Source organism: Hemitrygon akajei, chromosome 12 (genome assembly GCF_048418815.1).
Source record: "Hemitrygon akajei chromosome 12, sHemAka1.3, whole genome shotgun sequence".
Taxonomy (NCBI): Eukaryota; Metazoa; Chordata; class Chondrichthyes; order Myliobatiformes; family Dasyatidae; genus Hemitrygon; species Hemitrygon akajei.
The window spans coordinates 26,681,865-26,705,529 of NC_133135.1; positions in this window are offsets into that span (position 1 = coordinate 26,681,865).

A 23,665-nucleotide genomic window follows, 5' to 3' on the forward strand; every position below is an offset into this window, starting at 1 on the left:
CCATAAGACCATAAGACATAGGAGTAGAATTAAGCTAACTGGCCCTTCGAGTCTGCTCCGCCAGTCAATCATGGCTAATTGTTTTTTTTTCTATCTCCTCCTCAACTCCAGTTCCCGGCCTTCTCCCCATAACCTTTGATCCCATGTCCAATCAAGAACCTATCAATCTCTGCCTTAAATACACCCAATGACTTGGCCTCCACAGCTGCATGTGGCAACAAATTCCACAAATTTGCCACCCTTTGGCTAAAGAAATTTCTCTGCATCTCGTTTTTGAAAGGATGCCCCTCTAGTCCTCGACTCTCCCACCATGGGAAACATCCTTTCCATATCTACTCTGTCTAGGCCTTTCAACATATGAAAAGTTTCAATGAGATCCCCCCTCATCCTTCTGAATTCCAGCGAGTACAGATGCAGAGCCATCAAACATTCCTTGTATGATAACCCTTTCATTCCTGGAATCATCCTTGTGAGCCTCCTCTGGATTCTCTCCAATGCCAGCACATCTCTTCTAAGATGAGGAGCCCAAAACTGTTTACAATACTCAAGGTGAGGCCTCACCAGTGCCTTATAAAGCCTCAGCATCACATCCCCGCTCTTGTATTCTAGACCTGGCATAACATGGCATTTGCCTTCCTCACCACTGACTCAACCTGTAAGTTAACCTTCAGGGTGTTCTGCACAAGGACTCACAAGTCCCTCTGCATCTGTCTGTCTATGTATATAACAGATACTTGTATTTTGTGTTTTATAGGATTGCTTCTATATGTATTTGTTGTGTTGTGTTTTTTTTTATTGTGGTTTTTATATTGATAGTGTTTTCTTATGCTGCATTTACCAGGAATAAAAATGAATTCACATTCAAAGTGTCACTGGTTCATCTGTTCTATACCTGGCAATACTTAACTTATGCATTTAATTTTGTTTATTTATGCATAATTCATCTGCAGATTTTATCCTTACCTTCCTAAGACATTATGTGTGTTATGAGTACTATTGTGCTTTACACCCTGGTTCAGAGAAATGTTGTCTCATTTGACAGTGTACATGTATATAGTTAAATGACAGTAAACTTGACTTGGTTTTATTCTTTAAACACATGTACTGAAGAATGACAATAAACTATATTAAATCTTGAATCTTGAAAAGTTTTAAGTTGCTCCTGACTTTGACTTAGTGAAATGCTCAGACATCTTTTGGAAGATTATCATCAAATAAATTTAAGATATTGGCATGAATACAGAATGCAAAGATTGTGAACAAAAGTTCATTTTTAATTACAGAAAGAAATTAGAAATTGTGTTGATGGAATAAAGTTGGTGCTGGTGGGAAATAAAGACAATGGCTTCACTCGGTTAGTGTCAATGGATTACTATTGTTCAGGTGCATTCAAGAACCTGATGGTAGTAGCTTGTAGAATTGTGTGGATTTTGAACCTGTATCAAAAGGCGGTGGAGGTTGAAAGCCTCATCATACTTAGGAAGTGCATTGTTGGGCAACTGAAGTACTGTAAACCACTGTAAAACATACCAAAATTGAGCAAGTAGATGAATGTCAACTGGTCATTTTCAGTGAGCTTGAAGGGGAGACTATGATTTTCTATGCCCTTATTCTGTGAAACTTTCAGAAGTGTGCACAAAGATGTCAAAAAACAGTTAAAGAAAGACCTGAAATAAGGGAACATGTTTGTCAGGATGATTAAATCAGTATTTTGTCTCTCATTTAACTGATTAGTTAAGTTTTCTGGGGAGAAGTTTATATTTGAATGGATGTACATTGTGAGTTAAGTTGAGGCCTTACTGTCAGAGATGACACATGGATATTGCATCGCATCTGTCTAGGTACACAAGCCCGGGCAGTATGATATGGAGAGCAAGCTGTTGCCCATTTACCAATCTCCCCCCTTCACACATCTGATGAACCCAAAGGAATGGCAGAGACTGATACAGTTTAGTAGCAGCAGTGTCGCAGGTGCTGCCAGTCAGCATTGAACTCAATGTAGGACTGCCTTAGGAACTCCAGCTCCAGACTTTTCCCTCGGGGTTTACTCCCAAAGCCTTCCCCATGAGTGGGTATAGCTGCAAGGCAGTGGAGGTTTGAAATCAGAGACTTCCCACTCCTAGATAAACTGCCCATCATGGCTGACGAGGCCCGTCTGCCCGAAGCGACTGGTTTAAAGCTGCCAGTAATCTGCTTTTGCCTCTTCTCCTGTCAGTAGAAATAGTTCTGCAGGCTTAGGAGCTAAGCCACACATGAAGGCTAGGATCTGGACTTGGTTGTCAGAGGCTATTTGAGGCTCCCACTACCTATTAAATGCTCCTACTCGTGTGTGCCTCAAATAGTCTCTGACATTGTACATTAATGTTGGCACTGAGCCTTGAAATAAATCGCTTAATGACTGGCAGAGATTTATTGCTAGTGGTGAACTTTTTGTTTTCTGTGGGGATTCTGCTCAAGTGTTTGGAGTTATAGATCAATGGCATATGGTAAAGGAATTTTCATAAAAGGGATATTTTATTTTAGTGCCTCATTTCTGCCAGACTGAAAGGAAAACAGCAATTTAGTAGATAATGGGGAGAATGAATACCAGGAATAGTGCCATTGGTTTCGCAGTGATCCTCCCAAGCTAAGTGTCTTGGCAAAGTCATTAGCTCACCTTGGGAGAATTAATGATAAATTTAATCTTCTCCATATCACAAATAAATGTAGTTATTCCCATATTATACAATTCAGTTATGTATATTTTACTTCTGTTTATTATAACCCTCTAACTGAACATATTGCCAGAATATATTATATTATTCCATTATATCCATCACGGTGTTACAAGTAAAGCTTAGAACACAAAGTGTTGACAATCATTTATGTAGAATTTTATCATATTCTCAGGATTTTCTAATGCAGTAAATCAATTATATCTGAAGTGCATTTTTTGTCATTTTGTAGATAGGGCCAGAATCTTTTTCAATTTATTTGATAAAAACCTAAAAGGCACTTCCAATTTGCACATATTTTCTTTAGACTGATGCGACTGTCATTGCAGTAAATGTTGAGCATAGAACATTTCTGTTTTTAATCATTTTCCTTTAAGAAGGTCTTGTGTGGGATTTATTTTCTATCCAAGCTGGACGTCTTAGCTTAATATCACAATGCAGAAGATGGATTTTATCGAGCATTTCTATTGTTTCCAGTTTCAAGAGCTATTCTCACATGTGAACCCTACAGCAGAAAGCCTGCCCAATATGACTAATTGATTTGATGATCACAAGATTAAGATCACATTTCTTAAAATCTTCTTTCGCCATTCCCACTTGAATCAGGAATTTTAACTTTGCTTCTGCAATGCCACTGCCCCAGCCCAAATTTAACGGCTTTAATTAGGACGTTCAAGGGATTGCAATTCTGGACACAGACAGCATTCCCCCCTGGGGAATTGTTCTGCCTTAGCTCCCGGGTAGGGGAGGGAAACCTTTGAAAATCCAGTTTATCAAGCTAAAGTCTGCAATTAATTATTAATTTTAAAAATATAGAGCTTTAAATGTCAGGTCTTATGATTCCCAGCTGGATGCTGTAAGGATTCATATGTTGAAAACCTTTCACCATTGAGTCACAGTATGCTTACAGAATACTTGTGCATGAGTGCATGAGAGTTAAGTTGAAACAGTGGATAAAGGTGCCAGTTGCCATATGGAGCTTAGTTTGGCAGGGTGATTTTACTTGTCGTGCTTCTAACCAGAAAAAGAATTCAAGTATTAAGTAGTATTTAGCTGCTCCTGCCAAGTTTTTAAATGTTATTAAATAATAATATCCAGAAGTTAAGTTCCTTATTAATTTTTGAGTTAATGAAGAGCTTTATACTGATGAACCTGAATGTGACACTTTCTGAAGCCTTCCGTTCACTGACCCGTATTTGATAATGCATCTATATTATATGCCTGAAACTCTCTATACTGAAGCGAACAGTCTTGTTTTGGAGGGGTTAACCAAGATAGAAGTTTTTGAACTCAGGTTGGATTAACACACTTAATTAACTTCACTAGCATTGTATTATGCCCTAACTATTTTTCATGTTTCAGTCCTAAATAGTTGGCATCACCAACATAGCTGTAATACCGTTTGACTTACATTAGCTTTAAAATCAGTTCAGATGTCTTTTCTTTCGATTTTAATGCTTAACGATACAATTGAATGAACTATGGCCTTATCTAAATACCTGTGACTCCTCTAAGCCCCCATCACAAGGCTAATGATTTCAACCTTGACAACCTGCTTATCAACTCGAATTTGAAGTCTTTCTCCACCTCCATCTCTCATTAGGAGTATCTCCTTCCTTCTGGCTGATTACCCAATTCACATTCACCACCATCCTCCTCCACCTAGCTGAATTTTTTGTCACCTTGAACAGCCCTGCTTTCAATTCTGCTCATCTCCTCCAACTAAGATATGTCACCATGGAAACCCAGATGGGTTTCAGCTATGATTTGCTTCTTGTAGGAGGTGCAGATAATTCTTTCTCAAAATCTCCAACCTCCACAGCTACAACCACCATCAATCAAACTGCATCTTCTCCACCCCGTCCCACTCCCACCACCTCAGCCCAGCTTCTGACTCTTTTGTTTCATTATTTGCTCCACTTTAGACAATAGAACAGTACAGCACAGTACAGGCCCTTCAGCCCATAATGTTGTACTGACCTGTTAATGTACTCCAAAATCAATCTAACTCTCCTCTCCCACAGGGCCCTCCATTTCTCTATCATCCATCTATGTGCCTATTTAAGAGTCTCTTAAATATCCCTAATGTATCTGACTCTACCATCACCCTGGCAGCACGTTTCACACCCCCCAGTTGTTTGTTATGACATCGACCATTGATGGTCTTTCCATGACCATGCTTGTTCTTGGAAAATTTTTTGACAGAAGTGGCTTGCCATTGCCTTCTTCTGGGCAGTGTCTTTACAAGACAGGTGACCCTAGCCATTATCAATACTCTGCAGAGATTGTCTGTCTGGTGTTAGTAGTTGTATTACCAGGACTTGTGGTATGCACCAGCTGCTCATATGACCATCCACCACCTACTCCCATTGCTCATGTGACCTGATGGGGGGGGGGGTGCTAAGCAGGGGCTACACCTTGCCTAAGGATGACCTGTAGGCTAATGGAGGGAAGGAGCACCTGACACCTTCTTTGGTAGAGATTTATCTTCATCCTGCCATCCACCATGCTGTGTAAAAAAAAACTACTTCTGATATCCCCTGTACTTTCATCCAATTACCTTAAAATTATGCCCTCTTGTATTAGCCATTTTCACCATGGGAAAAAGATGCTGGCTGTCTGCTCTATGCTTCTTATCATCTTATACAACTCTATAAAAGTGACCCCTTATCCTCCTTCACTCCAAACAGAAAAGCCCTCACTAACTGAGTCTTTACTCATAAGACATACTGTCTAATCCAGACAGTACCCTGGTAAATCTCCACTGCAAACTCTCTAAAACTTTCACATCCTTCCTATAATGAAGTGACCAGACTGAGCACAAGTGTGGTCTAAACAGAGTTTGACAGAGCTCTAATATACTTCACGGGTCTTCAACTCAACGTCGACTAATAAAGTCTTCTTAACCACCCTATCAACTTGCACAGCACCTTTGACAAATATACATATGACCTGGAGCTCAAGATCCATCTGTTCCTCAACATTGCTAAGAATCCTGCTATCAACCATGTCCCCTTTTTAAGTTTGACATTCCAAAGTGTATGATGGCACACTTTTCTGGATTTAACTGCATCTACCAATTCTCAACCCAACTCTGCATCCTACCTATGTTATAAACGCAAGATGCTGGAAATCCAGAGCAACACACCAACATACTGGAGGAACTCAGCAGGTCAGGCAGTATCTATAGAGTAGAACAAACAGTCAATGTTTCGGGAGAAAACCTTTATTACACTTGCCTTCTCGATTCTTACAGTATTTTGTGTGTATCGTCTTATCAATGTCCTCTTTTAACCCCTGACAACCATCAACACTAAACACAATACCATCAACCATTTTGTTCATTATTTCTTTGTCTTCCACTTCTCCCTTTCACATTCCTTACTTCCTTCTTGGATTTTCCTTCCCTCTGGTGCTGGACCTGCCACTGCTGTGAATTAAAATCTTATTGACATCTGCAGCTGAGGGTTTGAAGCTATTCACTTCTTACGAGTGATGCAAACACCACTCCACCACTTTTTCATGCTTTTGATTGTCGCTCCTTTTTCCTTGGTCTGATTTCAAGTCTGGGCATGCATGAGACATTGGTGAATTGATGGGTCTGTAAACTAATAATGAAAGCTGAATGAGTAGCCAATCCCATTAAGGGATTCTCAGAGAGAAAAACAGGAACTAAACAGCACAAGTTTTAATTAATTGCATAAATATTTTGCATAATATGAAATATACAGCCAATCATATGAAAGGATTCTCAGATACAGGAAAATCAAACTCATCTTTAGGTAACAGCATAATATTTTACACAGTTCCAGATATAAGATTAAGGTACAACTGAAGCATCCCAGTTCAATCTATTAAATCACAATTACAAAATAACAGGCTGGACCCCTGGCTTTGTTGCTGTCATTGGCTGTCAGCAACCAACATTAAAAGACCTGTTCATCGCCAGAACAAAGAAAAGAGCTGAAAAATTTACTGCTGACTCCATCCATCCTATTAACCAAATTGCCATCAGAGAGATGCTACACGTCCATCACCTCCAGAACTACATGTCATCTCCGAAACTTCTTTCCTGTAGCTCTCCAGCTTCATATCAAAACTGTCCCTGCACAGCATCCATTAAATGGTCTTCCCAGCTCTCTTCGTCCTGTTGATAATTATTGAGTCTGTTCATATGTTCACATTTATTTATGCTTATTTATTGACATTTGCACATGTGACTGCTCATGGTTGTTTGCTCTATTGTCTTGTAAATTGTTGGTTGCTATTGTGTACCACAACCATTTTCACATACTAGCAATAAAGTGATTCTGATTCTGATTACTTTATGCTCTCCGGTAAGCTGGGGTGGAGTTGGAAGTGGCGTGGTGTGGGGAAAGAGATTCATTTGGATGCTAAGGCTAGCAGCTAGTAGTTGCAAGGAAGGGGTGGTGGGTATGTGAATAGGGAGAATTGCTGAGTGTTAAGATGATTGGGATTGAAATACAGCTTTATATTAATCGGCATCCGGCAGCGTGAAGCAGTGTGGGCAAAAGAGTTGCAGCTCAGGGACGCTGGGTTAGTGACTGGGATGGATGCCTCTGTGAAATAAGGTGATCCCAGTGGTGAACTTAATTCACATACAGTACCTGACAGCTGTTCTAGTCTGGCACTGTGCTAGAATGACCACATTGTGACTTCAGTGCCCAGTGAAGTGTGACCCTGGGACAACATATTCCAAGTCTCTCTGGGATGCTCAGAAAAGAGAAATATTGCATATAGTGAATGGCATCATCCTAATTACAGCAGAAGCAGAAATCACAACAAATTCATGAGGAACACTAATCACATAGAGTGTCCGATCAAAGGGAAGAGTTGAAAATTGTAGTTATTGTACTTCTGTCTGCAAAACAAAAAAAAACAAAATTTGCATAACCTTGATTAATGTGTCATACAACTGAATTTCCAGCATATATGGTGAACATCACAGTCACCATCAATGCTATATCTATGTAACGCTTCTCAATTCAGACACCCCACCCTCTCGCTTGGCATCAGCCCCATTTCTGCTCTTTCCCACTATGAATAGTGTTAATAATTAAATCGCATAAAGAACTTAGCAGCCAAGCAGCATCTGTGGAAACAAAGGGATGACTGATCTTTCAGGTAAAGACACTGTGTCAGAACTTGGAGTGTCATGGAAAGATAGCCAGTATTTCAATGAGACTGGTTGGTGATAGAAGGAACTAAATAATCAACTCTTGGAGCCAGGTGGGGAAGGCAAAGGGAGTTGTGTTAGAGATTGGCAGGTAATTGATGGGAATTTATAAATGGGTGAAATACCCTGGTTTCCCTGGCTGTCTAAGACTAGGGAAGACAACCTTTGGCCCTGCCGAACTTTAGAGATTGAAGCCCACTTGATCCCACCCCAAACCTCGGTTTATGTGGATGCTGTATGAATTGCTACTCTGTTACAAGTTAATGCCCTGGAAGAACAGACAATACACTGCATATGATTAAAAGAATTATATTTATGAATCTTAACTGAAGGGTTAGTAAAGAATAGCAAAAAGAAAAGGGCCCATTCTAATTAAACAGTCAAATGTGCACAAGTTGGAGCTCATCTTGAACTTTACGGTCAATCACGTGCTGGGACCTCAGTCAACGAGAAAGCACACATCACCTTCCAAACGTTGCTCGCAATCCATCTCGAACAAACTGGTCTCCCACCGGATCAGATGTTATGACAGGTTCTCCTCAACGTCTTTTCTTCTCATCTCCTCTCCAACAAAAACCCAAGACCAACCTTATTATCTCTTACCAAGAAAAACACAGCTGATTGGATGGCACACATTCCACATCATCCCTTATCTTCAACAATAACCCAAACAGCCTGAAAGCAGAACAGACAGCTCTTACAGAACTGCTAAATGAAATACCTATAGCATAACAATAAAGACATGAACCTATTATGTGGGAATAGGAGAGACGATTCGGCAGTGTTGCATTAGGGTCTAAATTGATGGTTTTCTTGTAGTTTAACTTTCCTTATGCTTGCTTATATCTGTATAATCTCCTGTTTGTCTATAAAGGATCAGTGGATTTTAAGTTACTTGTAGAAAGACTGGTTCTGTATTTTTGTAGCTTCTTTGTCTGCAGCCTGTATCATGACATAAATTGATGTCTCAGAGAAGGTTTGGACAAAAGAATTTTCTTATCTGTAGAGTTGGTTCTGTTTATGATAGTACAAGGGGTGGAAAACAGAGAGAAACTTGGTGGACTGATGGGAGTGAGAAATAATACTGAGAGTGTGGGTTACCTGGGATTGAAATTTTCTATATTCATACCATTGGTTTGCATGCTACCAGGGTGCTGCTATTCTAGCTTGCATTAGACCTCACTGTGGCGTGGACAAGGCAGAAGACAGCAGACAGGTCAGTATGGGTGTGAGAGTTTACAAACTGAAAATTAAGACCAATCCCCATAGAGGGATCAGAAATGGAGAGAGTGAGCAGTTTCAGGTTCCTGAGTGTCAAGATCTCTGAGGACCTAACCTGGTCCCAACATATAGATGCAGTTACAAAGAAGGCAAGTCAGTGGCTATATTTCCTTATGACTTTGAAGATATTTGGTTTATCAACTAAAACCTTTGAAAACTTCTATAGATATAACGTAGAGAGCATTCTGAGAGGCTGCATCACTGTCCAGTATGGGTGGAGAGGGCGCTACTGCACAGGACTGAACTAAGCTGCAAAAAGTCAAAAAATTAGTCAGCTCCATCTTGGGTACTAGCCTCTGTGGAACCTAAGACATCATCAAGGGGTGGTGCCTCAGAAAGGTGACGTCCATTATTAAGGACCCCCATCACCCAGCACATGCCCTCTTCTCATTGTTACCGTCAGGAAGGTGGTACAGGAGTCTGAAGGCACACACTCAGCAAGTAAGGACCAGCTTCTTCCCCTCTGCCATATGGTTCCTAATGGACACTGAACCCATGAACACAACCTTACTTTTTTTTAATACATGTTATTTCAGGTTTGCACTATTTTAAACTATGCAATATACATATAAATAATTACTGTAAGTTATTTATTTATTTATTTATTCATTCATAATATCATGTATTGCATTGTACTGCTGCTGCTAACTTAAGAAATTTTCAGGATATATGCCAGTGATAATAAACCTGATTCTGAATTTGAGACCAGGAGATCAGAAGATATATGAATGTAATTAGACCATTTGACCTATCCTGTCCACTCCCCATTCCCTCTCAGCTCCAATATCCTGCCTTCACCCTGTATCCCTTCATGCCCTGACTAATCAATAATCTATCAATCTCTGCCCTAAATATACCCATTGACTTCACCTCCACAGCTGCCTGTGACAACAAATTCCACAGATTCACTACTCTCTGGCTAAAGAAACTCCTTCTCATCACTGTTCTATTTAATTCTGGTCTTAGACTCCCCCACGATAGGAAACATCTACCTAGATCCAATCTATCAAGGCCTTTCAACATTCAATAGGTTTCAATGAGATCACCCTAATTTTTCTGAAATCCAGTGAGGATAGATCCAAAGCTATCAAATGCTCTTCATATGATAAGCCAGTCAATCCCAGAATCATTTTCGTGAACCTCCTTTGAGCCCTCTCCAATGGCAGCACATCCTTTCTTAGATAAGGGGCCCAGAACTGCTCATAATACTCCAAGTGAAGCCTTACCAGTGCTTTATAAAGTCTCCACATTACATCTTTGCTTCTGCATTCTAGTCCTCTCGAAATGAATGCTAACATCGCATCTTTCTTCCTCACCATTGACTCAACCTGCTAACTAACGTTTAGGGGATCCAGCACCAGGTCTTCCAAGACCTTTGAGCCTCAGATTTTTGGATTTTCCCTCCAGTTAGAAAATAGTCAACTCTTTTATTTCTTCTACCACAGTGCATGCCTGTACATTTCCTGACACTGCATTCCATCTGCCACTTATTTGTCCATTCTCCTAATCTGTCCAAGTCCTTCTGTAGCCTCTTTACTTCCTCAATACTACCTCCATCTCCACAGATCCTCCTATCATCTACAAGCTTGACTAAAAAGCCATCAATTCCATCATCGACATATAACATAAAAAGAATCAGTCCTGTTACGAACCCCGTAACTGGGTCACTTACCAGCAAAGATAGAGAGGTCCGCTGAAGTCTGATGGTACTATTTTTAAAAGTTTTTATTTATAAAGGGGCACAAAAGTAAGGTTAATACAAACATTCAGATAATATACGTTGTCAATACTCAATCTAAAGCGCGGGTATAGTAATAATCAACAATAAGAAGTAACTCTATCATTTGTCTAGGGGTAAAAATATTGTCCGATGGAAATATCAAAGTCTCTGGAGTTCATGCAGGCTTTTAGCCTTTTGGGGACCGCTGGGTTTCACGTGTTGGAGAGAGAGAGATTTTTGGGTGAGAAAATAAACTTGCCAGCCTCTTGGACTCAAATCGTTGAATCGGGAATGTGGGTTCCCTGTTGACAGTTCGAAGTCCTTTTCGGTATTATCAGCCACTCGTTCCCCAGGCTAGGGGAAACGAACCACACGTGGCTTCCGAATAGCTTCCTGTTATCACGGGAGCGATGAGCGATGGTGTCTCCTTCTGGTGTGTCGCTAGGGGACTGCCTCCTGCAGTCCCCTTTTTATCTTGACTTGCAGAGTTGTAGATGTCAATCAAGGTGGGGTGATACAATCCCCACCCCACATTGCCCGAGGGTGTGCACGCAGCCCTGATCGCTGGCACGTAGCATAGAGTCGCAATCCACACAGGTGTCTCCAAGAACAATGGTCAAAATCCGTTGCATTGTCTCTCTGAGGATTCTCTCTCATTTCCTGGGTCCAAGACCCAAATTAATAGCGATCTTGCGATTCTCAGGAAGGAGGGGGCTGGGATCATAACAGTCCCAACACAGACATCTGTGGAACACAACTGGTCACCAGCAGCCAACCAGAAAAGGCTCCCTTTATTCCCACACTTTGCCTCCTACCAATCAGCCAATACTTTCTGAAAACCCAATTACACAGCATCAACTGATTCTCCTTTGTCTATCCTGCTTGTTATTTCTTCAAAGAATTCCATCAGATTTGTCAGGCTAGATTTTCCCTTTAGGAGAACATGCTGACTACAGCCTATTTTATCATGTGCCTCCAAGTATCCCTAAACCACAACCTTAACAATCGACTCCAACACCTTCCCAATCACTGTGGTCAGGCTAACTGGTCTGTAATTTCCTTTCTTCTGCCTCCCTCTCTTCTTCAAAGTTCAAAGTACATTATCGAAGTATGTATACACTATACAACCCTGAGATTCATCTCCTTTACACAAGGCAAAGAAACCCCAAAAGAACCCATTAAAAAAAATCAAGCACCCAATGCACAGAGAAAAACAAAATTATGCAAGCAGTGTAAGTAAACAAATAACATTCAGAGTGAAGCCAGACATGACAGAAGCTGGAGCAACCCACAGCCTCAGTTCATCACAGAGCCAATTAAATGTTGTAGGACCACAAACACAAAACTAGGAACCGCTGCAGCTGGAATGAGCCACAGCCTCAGTTCACCGCAGAGCTGAATAAACTTTGTGGAGCAGAGAGCTGAAGTGAGCAGAACTGACCCAACCATTACCTCCAGTCCTGAAACCCTGACCTTTACAATCTGTCCTGGCGCTTACATCATCCAAGCACTCTCAGTCAGCTTTGGGGCCTGGACCCTGCTACCACAATTTGGCCAATACCTGACCTTTCCAATTTGGCCTGGCACTTATATCGACCAGACATCGAGACTTTCCTCAGTCCCACTTCCACATATCTCCACCGTGCATTGTCTTCACCTCTGCCTCCCCGTCCACTTGCCTAGTCTCACCTCTGCACACCTCTCCATAATTAGTGGTGATAGTTATTAATAAAGTGTTATTCATAAGCTGTTCAGTAGTTTTCCTAGTTCTGTATTTTGCTATCAATAAGTAGGACACTGGGCATCACCAGCAATGTCTTAAACAGGAGCAAAGTAACATTTGCAAATTTCCTCCGGAACCATGCTGGAATCCATTGATTCTTGGAAGGTTGTTAATAATACCTCTAGAATCTCTTAAGCCACCTCTTTCAAAACACTGGGGTGCAGGCTGTCTGGTCTAAGTAATCTATCTACCATCAGAACTTTCATATTCCCGAACAGTTTCTCCCTAGTAATGGCAACTTAGTATACCTCTGCCACCTGACACTTTCAATCTTACTGCTAGTGTCTTCCACGGTGAAGACTGATGCAAATACTTATTCAGTTCATCTGCCATTTCCTTGTCCCCCATTGCTACATCTCTAGCATCATTTTCTAGCAGCTGATATCTACTCTTGCCTCTCTTTCACACCTTATATATCTGTATCTGTATTTCCTTAAATATTATTGGTTAGCTTACTTTCATATTCCGTCTTTTCCTTCCTTATGACTTTTTTAGTTGCCATTGCTGCTCTACCATAACCCTACTAGTGCTCCCTTCCAAACAATTCTGCCCAGCTCCTCTCTCATAGAAACATAGAAAACATACAGCACAATACAGGCCCTTCGGCCCACAAAGCTGTGCCGAACATGTCCTTACCTTAGAACTACCTAGGCTTTACCCATAGCCCTCTATTGTTCTAAGCTCCATGTAGCCATCCAGGAGTCTCTTAAAAGACCCTACCATTTCCACCTCTACTACCACCGCCAGCAGCCCATTCCATTCACTCACCACTCTCTGCGTAAAAAACTTACCTCTGGCATCTCCTCTGTACCTAATACCTCTGTAATTCCCTTTACTCCAATGTAATACTGATTCATCTGACCTTAGCTTCTCTTTCTTAAATTGCAGGGTGAATTCTATCATATTATGATTATTATAATTCCTAAGGGTTCCTTTACCTTAAGCTCTAATCAATTCTGGTTCATTGCACAACACTCAATCCAGAATAGCTGATTCCCTATTGGGCTCAACCACGAGCTGCTCTAACAAGTCATCTTGTAGGCATTCTACAAATTTCCCCTCTTGGGATCCAGCACCAACCTAATTTTCCCAATCTACCTGTATATTGAAATCCTTGATGACTATCATAACATTGCCCTTTTGACATGCATTTTCTATATTCCGTTGTAATTTGTATACAACATCCTTACTACTATTTGGGGATCAGTATATAACTTCCATCATGGTATTCTTACCCCTGCAATGTCTTAACTCTACCCTTAACAATTTTACACCTTCCTATGTCAACTCCTCCTAGTGATTTGATTTCATTCTTTACTATTAGAGCCACCCCATCCACTCTGCCTGTCCTTTTGATACAATGTGTATCCTTGGATGTTAAACTCCCAGCTATAATGTTCTTTCAGCACGATTTAGAGATGCCCATAACATCACACATGCCAATCTGTAACTGTGCTACAGGCTCATCTACTTTATTTTATAAACTACCTGCATTCAAATGTAACACCCTTTTCGATTTTGTCCCTCTTTTACATTGTACCTCATCCCATTCATTGCTATTTTGCCCTATCATTGGCCTCTCCTTGCGAGCAGTCTCACTACATTCTGATTCTGCTTGAAAACCAACCACCTCATCATCAGCCCTATCACTGCAGTCCTTGCCAAATTAGTTTAATCCTTTCTGAATAGCTTATCTGCAAGGATAAGTATTTTGTGTCAGTCTTCACTATGGAAGATGCTAGCAGTATAATGGAAGTTCCAGGTGTCAGGGGTCATGAAGTGTGTGAAGTTGCCATTTCTAGAGAGAAGATTCTTTGGAAACTGAAAGGTCTGAAGGTAGATAAGTCACCTGGACCAGATGGTGTACACCCCAGGGTTCTGAAAGAAATGCTAAAGAGACAGTGGAGTCATTAGTAATGATCTTTCAAGAATCACCAGATGCTGGAATGCTCCCTGAAGACTGGAAAGTTGCAAATGTCACTTCACAGTTCAAGAAGGGAGAGAGACAGAAGAAAGGAAACTATAGGCCAGTTATTCTGACCTCAGTGGTTGGGAAGATGTTGGAGTCAATTATTAAGGATGAGGTCTCAGGGTACTTGGAGGCACATGATAAAATAGGATGTAGTCACCATAGTTTCCTCAGGGAAAATGTTGCCTGACAAATCTGTTGGAATTCTTTGAAGGAATAACAAGCAAATTAGACAAAGAAGAATTGGTTGATTTTGTGTTCTTGGGTTATCAGAATGTCTTTGACAAGGTGCCACACATGTGATTGTTTAACAAGTTATGAGCCCATGGTATTATAGGAAAAATTCTAGCATGGATAAAACAGTGGCTGATTGACAGGAGGCAAAGAGTGGGAATAAAGGGAGCCTTTTCTGGTTGGCTGCCAGTGAATAGCAATGTTCCACAGGCGTTTGTGTTAGCACTGACTCTTTTTACGTTATATGTCAATGATTTGGAGGGGCATCCTTTTAGAATGGAGATGAGGATGAATTTTTTTGGCCAGAGAGTGGTGAATCTGTGGAATTCTTTGCCACGGGCTGCTGTGGAGGTCAAGTCTTTGTGTATATTTAAGGCAGTGGTTGATAGATTCTTGATTGGTCAGGGTATGAAGGGACACGGGGAGAAGGCAGGAGATTGGGGCTGAGAGGAGAATTAGATCAGCCATGATGAAATGGTGGAGCAGTCTCAATGGACCAAATGGCCTAATTCTGCTACTGTATCTTAAGGTTTTACAGTTTTATGATATTGGTCACCCTCGGGTTCAGGTGTAACCTATCCTTTTTGTACAGGTTGTACCTTCCCCAGAAGAGGTGCCAATGATCTATAAATCTGAAGCACTGCCCCCAGCACCAGATCCTCAGCCAAACCACAAAAATTAAGTACTGATTCTAGGTGCTCCACAGTTTATAGCACACTTGACTCTTGTGCTCCACAGGTCATTGAATGTTGTCATCTGTGAGTCTTGAACATTACTGTATTAATACACATATTGCAGTGTTGAAGAATGTCTAATGTATGTTGAATTATTAAAGTGAGGGAATTGCAATACTCATACAGAGATTTATCTTGATTAGGGGCAGAGAATTTGCTAAGTGATTATAATGGCTCAGAATCTTATAACATGTCTAACAAAGTCTAACATTTTTAGAATAATAACCACCAAATACATTATCTTCTCATCAACAAATAATTTTCTTCAATTACATTGGAAAATACTTCTGGAGGAAAGCACTTTCTCACTAAAACATCAAACTTAGAATTGCCATTTTTGTGGTCTAATGACAACATCAATCATCAAAGATCCTCACCATCAGCCCTTGCCAGCTTTTCACAACTATCATTGAGCTAGAGGTACAGAATCCTGTGATCCTACCTCACTAGGTTCACAAATAGTTACATTCCTTCAACCATTCAGAGTAAAGCCCTAATCATTCCAGTTTAGCAACACTATGACTACTTTGTTCACTTTGCACAAAAATGGACTTGGCTTTTTTTCTGTAATTTTCTTCTTTCTTGACTTTGCTGTTGACGATGAATGATAATAAATCTACCTGCATTATCCAGATTATAACAGCTTCCCCATGTTGCTTCATTTACAAACTAATGAAGAATAGCTGAAAAAGTCCTAATTGTTAACTGTTTTATTCAATGGCAGACTTCTGAGCAGTAAAGATACACTTCTACTATGGAGTTATTAAATGGAGTACTATGTTTCCCCAAGAAATGTCTGTATTAGTTCTGAGCATGTTCTGATTCCATAATTATGTTGCTCAAACATGTCCTTCACTTCAGACATTCGAGACTTTTCTTGAATGGAATCCTAATGAAAAGTCTCAGCTGGATACGTGCTGGCCTGTAATTCATCTCCATAGAAGCTGCCAGACCTACTGAGTTCCTCCAGCATTTTGTGTTTGTTGCTCTGGATTTCCAGCACCTGCAGAATCTTTTGTGGTTATCCAGGATTTTTAACTGACATGGTTTGAAGGAAATGTCATGGTGTTCGAAGGAGCAGGACTGAATCGCATGATTATACATTGGCTTTTAGACAACATACGCACACAGTAGAACAATAGTTCAATAGTTTCCATTTAATATCAGAGAAATGTAAACAATATACATCCTGATATTTTTGTTCTTCGCAGACATCCATGAAAACAGAGGAGTGCCCCAAAGAATGAGTGACAGTAAAAATGTTAGAAACCTAAAGCTGCCCCCTATATCCCCCAAGCACAGCAGCAGCAAAGCAATGACCTTTCCTCTACCCCACTTACTTCAGTGATTAAAAAAAAAGCATCAGCACCTTCCGCTCACCAAGCAAGCAATAGCAATGCCCCCAAGACAGACCATGATCTGCGGTACAACAAAAACTAATCGTTCACCTGACAATTTGACACACCATGGGCTCTCTCTCTCTCCCTATTAAAAAGACAGAGTGGCGTCATCCTTCCACAGCGAGGGGGAGACCAAGAAAAACAAACAACTCACTCATTTATAGTGTTTAAGTCTGCCATGTTGCTTTGTTTCCCCTGAGTTCTCCGACTCGAGAATTGGCAACCAACTCTCCCCTATCAAGGCGAAAGAGAGAGCACACGATTCGCCAAGTACAGAGCCCCCTAAAGCTGATCCATTGTGTTTCTGAAGAAATCCTGTAGAAACAGCAACTTTGAACAAGGTATCTCACTCCCTGCTGCTGGCTGAAAAATCCAGAATTTGCCAGGCGCTGCAGGAATACCAGCACCATGATTTATAGAAATAATTGTGTGTAAAAGGAAGTGTGATATCACTGCATTACATGTCTGCTTGTACGTTGTTGTGTGCATGGATGCAATCTGACATGAACCCAAAGAAAAGGTTCAAGGATACACTCAAAGTATCATAGACAATAGACAATAGACAATAGATAATAGGTGCAGAAGTAGACCATTCGGCCCTTCGAGCCTGCACCCCCATTTTGAGATCATGGCTGATCAACTACTATCAATACCCGGTTCCTGCCTTGTCCCCATATCCCTTGATTCCCCTATCCATAAGATACCTATCTAGCTCCTTCTTGAAAGCATCCAGAGAATTGGCCTCCACTACCTTCCGAGGCAGTGCATTCCAGCCCCCACAACTCTCTGGGAGAAGAAGTTTTTCCTTAACTCTGTCCTAAATGACCTACCCCTTATTCTCAAACCATGCCCTCTGGTACTGGACTCTCCCAGCATCTGGAACATATTTCCTGCCTCTATCTTGTCCAATCCCTTAATAATCTCATATGTTGCAATCAGATCCCCTCTCAATCTCCTTAATTCCAGTGTGTACAAGCCCAGTCTCTCTAACCTGTCTGCGTAAGACAGTCCAGACATCCCAGGAATTAACCTCGTGAATCTATGCTGCACTTCCTCTACAGCCAGGATGTCCTTCCTTAAACCTGGAGACCAAAACTGTACATGATACTCCAGGTGCAGTCTCACCAGGGCTCTGTACAAATGCAAGAGGATTTCCTTGCTCTTGTACTCAATTCCCTTTGTAATAAAGGCCAACATTCCATTAGCCTTCTTCACTGCCTGCTGCACTTGCTCATTCATCTTCAGTGACTGATGAACAAGGACTCCTAGATCTCTTTGTATTTCTCCCTTACCTAACTCTACGCCATTCAGATAATAATCTGCCTTCCTGTTCTTACTCCCAAAGTGGATAACCTCACACTTATTCACATTAAATGCCATCTGCCAAGTATCTGCCCACTCACCCAGCCTATCCAAGTCACCCTGAATTCTCCTAACATCCTCATCACATGTCACACTGCCACCCAGCTTAGTATCATCAGCAAATTTGCTGATGTTATTTTCAATGCCTTCATCCAAATCGTTGACGTAAATTGTAAACAGCTGTGGTCCCAATACCGAGCCCTGTGGCACCCCACTAGTCACCACCTGCCATTCCGAGAAACACCCATTCACCGTTACCCTTTGCTTTCTATCTGCCAACCAGTTTTCTATCCATGTCAATGTCCTTCCCCCCGATGCCCTGAGCTTTGATTTTACCCACCAATCTCTTATGTGGGACCTTATCAAATGCCTTCTGAAAATCGAGGTACACTACATCCACTGGATCTCCCCCATCTAACTTCCTGGTTACATCCTCGAAAAACTCCAACAGATTAGTCAAGCATGATTTACCCTTGGTTACCCTTGGTAAATCCATGCTGGCTCGGCCCAATCCTATCACTGCTATCTACTGGGATCCACTGACTACTGGGAATATCTGGCCTTTGACAGCTCAACAGAGACAAAGAGCATCAAGAATGATGTTGGAAACCGCAAAGCCATGCATTGGGAGAACAGAGAACCTGCAGTGCAGACGGCCTGGGGTCATCGTCAAAGAGTTGCACAACATAGGAACAGGTCTGTCGGCCCAATGTGTCAATGCAATCCAAGCTAGTCCCATTGCCTGTATTTGGTCCATATCTGTCTAAAGTTTTCCTGTCTATGCACCTGTCCAAACATCTTTTAAGTACCTTTCTCTACCACTTTCTCTGAACTCTTGGGCAATACACCTACCACTCTCTGTGTGAAAACCCTCTCAAACTTTCGATACCACCTACTCTAGCAGCTCTCACGTCCATCTGTGGAAGAGTCTGCAGTTGGCTTCACCAGTCATCTCAAAACCCACAAAGTGGGAGTGAAAGCAAGTCATTCTGAATCCAGAAAGATTGCCTAAGAAGATAAAATATAATGAGAGATTGTAGTATTAATGCTACAAAAGACCTGCAGCTGTAGCAAGAGTGAGTGCTCAGATATGAAGCCTGAACCTCCTGAAGTAGTTTAGCTTCAGGTGGGACTGTTGAGAAAATTTGTATCTGATGTGCTGGAGGTCATTTCATCAGTCAGCTGCCAGTAGTGCACGGCTTCCACTGGAGAAAGAGAAGGCATACAACTTCAGCATACCAAGCTAAATTGTGGATTGCAAGCCAGAATATGGGTTCTCCATTACTTATAATGGAGACACACAATGTCACTGTACTAAACTGTAGCTGATAAGCAGCAAGAACAGCAACCATGCCACTTGCACGCGTAGTGGAAAAATGCAGCAATTATAATTCAAGTGGAAGTTGGTGATCATTATGTCAATATAAACATCAATACAGCTGATGACAGCTTGATTATTGGCAGGGACTTTTTTTTGTATGATTTTTCCTCTTTTGCACCTTGGCTGTTTGTCAGACTTGGTTTATAGTTTTACACAAATTCTGTTGTATTTCTTTACTTTCCTGTCAATGCCTACAAGAAAATGAATCTTATGGTAGCACTTGGTGACTCAAATGTACTTTGATAATAAATTTACTTTGACCTTTGAACTTTTATGTATGTTAAAAAGTTCAGCAAAATGCCATTAATAAATAAAAGATGCTGAATCTAAAGATGCCTATGTCAGACTGGATATGCATTTTCTCACAAGGATCAAAAACTGAAATTACCAAACACAGGGGCTAACTACACCAACCACTCTATGGGGAAAGACAGACTCAAAGAATAAAAATGTAGAACAGAACATGCAAGGACTTTTCAATCCATCTGGATAATGCTCTAGAGAAATGTTGAAAGATTCAAAGCCAATTATTAAGCAACACAAGGCTCAACATGGAAACACCAAATCAAGTTATGACCATTACTCCATTAATTAAAGGCTGAAGTAGAGATGGATTTGTGCTACACTGGGTTAACGTTGGGCCATGTCCTTTACCAAACTGAACTTGTAATTCATTGACTGTATGGACAGTTTCAACATGTCTGAATTCCATCCTCACTTTGGATGCTGCTTGAGTGGATTAGTTCAGCAAATTTACCGACAATGGCTTGTGAAATTCAACCCGGCAGCTTTGCACTATTAGCGTCTTTTGCAGGACTTGGTTATGGCAAAAGGGCTAAGACCTCCTTATATAGTAAAGTCACATTTTGCATTGTGTAGCAGTGATAAACGTGCAAGGTTACGACACTGATAAATAAAATATTGGTTAAGGATTGAATAATCAATAATAAATGGGAATCACTTTTTAATATAAATGTTACCAGTTGACTAAACTTTGAACTAAGGTTTGTATCCTACCACTGACTGTGTAAAAGTTTGCTCCACAAAAATTTCCCCTTCACAGCTTTAACCTTTGACCTATAAGAATCATATCTGGAAACTATGCAGCAAGACCAGGATTAAATTCTAATTCTGAATTTTGATGTAGCACAAAAATTATACAATTACTACCTTTCTTAGTTCAAATATGATGAAATTTCAACTTCAGATTTATATGACAAAATGATTAGATTTATTTTCCATCAGAAGACTGAATTATTTGCTTTAAATTGCACTAATGAATGTTGATACCATCAGTAAGCAACTCTATTTCCATTTGAAAGAAGTATTAGGTTATAATATATGGTTTGTTCATGCAACTTTCTAACCATCTGTGGTTATTAAAATAAATAGAACTGAAATTTATAATTATGGTAATCCAGAAAATGGCCTATTGAACCAGTTATAAAATATTAATTTCATGAATCAATGTAAGTGGATGTGGAGCTGCTGTAAATCCTTGCTCAGTTTGAACTTTTGCAATATACAACTCCAGAACTGTAGTTGATAAAGCAATAAGTGGAATGTTTCCAATTTTAATTCTTCATCTATTAGAAATAGAGAGGCCGAATTAATAGTCACACAACAGATCGTCCTGTATAATTAATCAGTGATTTGATTATCAAGCAGTCAGCAAACCAGCTTCATCCACTCAGCCATAGTATCGATTATGTGGAGACAATGAATAGGCAGTTCTAGTGAAGGCCTACCTGCCTTATTTAAACTGAACCTCATCTCTTAAAGATGAGCAGATTTATGACTGAAGCGAGTACTTGAAGTAACACTGGCAGAGTATTTGACTGCATTAAAGTCTAGCCTAACGTTTGCCTTCCTGACCACTTTGTTCGGAATCTGAGGAGGATTCATATGTCAACAAAGACACTTGAAAACTTGTGAAGGTATGTTATGGAGAACAGCATAACTGGTTGCATCACAGTCTGGTGTGGAAGCTCCCCAATATGCAGGATTGAAAGAGGCTGCAAAGTGTTGTAGACTTTAGTCAGCTACATCCCGGGAATGACCCTCTATAAGTGTCCATCGTTGAGGACATCTTCCAAAGGTAGTGACTCAAGAAAGTGGAATTCATCATCAAAGACCATCACTATCCATTATTATCATTGTGGAGGAGCTACAGGAGCCTTAAGACCCTCACTCAGCTTTGTCTCCTCCATGATAAGATTTCTGAGCAGTCTATGAACACTACTCATTATTCCTTTTTTTTGCATTATTTACTTATTTTCATAATTTGTGACCATTCTTATCTCTTTGCACTGTACTGCTGCAGCAAAACATCATATTTCACATCCTATTAGTGGAGATAATAAACCTGATTCCGATTCTCCTCCTACATGTTTGATTCCAATTGTTTGTGCATGATGACACCAAAATCCCTTTAAACATCAACATTTCCCAATCTACTGTGAATTAGTAATATTCTCTTTCTGTTTTAGGGCTGAAATACTTCCTTTGTTGTATTAACTACACATACAATGGAGGCACATTGAATTTCACTTCTGAAATTAGATTCTATTGATCATATTGTAAATCAACTGCAGAGCTAGAGTTCAATGTGCGTGCGTTGCTACAACGCTCATTTCATATGCTTGACAGAGAGATGCAATCAGAATCAGAATCAGGTATATTGTCACAATATAGGTTACAATGATAGATACTATAGGTTACAATAATAGATACGATTGGTTACAATAACAGACATGTAGATAGATAGATTGATTAATAGTGCAAAAGAGGAATAACAAGGTAGTGTTCATAGGTTCATGGTCTGTTTAGAAGTGTGATGCAAAGTGGAATAAACTATCCTAAAACTCTGAGTTTGGATCTTCAAGCTCCTGCACCTCCTCCATGATGGCAGTAATTAGAAGACGGAATGTCCCAGATGGTCAGGATCCTGTTGAGCAAGGGATAGATCCTCTGAGATATTGATGCCCAGAAATTTGAAACAGTTCACTCTTTCCATTGCTGTCTCCTCAATGAGGATTGGGGCATGCTCTCCTGACCTCCCCTTCCTGAAGTCCATAATCAATTCCTTGGTCCTGCTGACATCGAGTGCAAGGATGTGACAGCAATTGACCAGCTGATCTATCTCACTCCTCATTGCCATCTGAGATTCAGATGAATCATCGGTAAATTTGTAGACAGTGTTTGAGCTGTGCCTAGCCACGTAGTTGTGAGTGTACGGTGAGTAGAGCAGTGGGCTAAGTGTGCATCCTTGAGGTGTGTCCGTACTGGTTGTCAGTGAGGAGGAGATGTTATCAATAATTTGTAATGGCTGTGATCTCTTGATGAGGGAGTGAAGGAATCAGTTGAAGAGGGAGATACAGAAGTCCAGGTTTTGAAGCTTGTTGATAGTAATGGTGTTGAACACCAAGCTGTAATTAATAAACAGCAGCCAGGCATAGATATTGCTGCTGCCAAGATAGTCCAAAGCCCAGTGGAAAGCCATTGAGATTGCCTGAAGTCCAGGTCCTTGCTCAGGCAGGATTTAATTCTAGCCATCATGAATCACTCATATCCCTTCATCACAGTACATCACAACGCTACCAAGTGATAGTTGTTGAGGCAGCTCACACTATTCCCCGATATTTACTTATTATCAATAATTGTGTATAAATGAAGTGCTCATTTACGCAATTAATTGGGGAAAGAAATCAAGCACAGGTAGCAACCTGGCCTTCTGAGGTAAATGAGGTGTAATCCTAAGGTTTAGAAATTAACAAAAGGAAATGTAAAATGAAGCTGTGAGAACCAGGCATGTGAAAAGTGAAGACAAATACACAAGGTGGCAGGAAGAGTCATAGGATGCCCAACCTGGAAAATGCATTTCCATGATG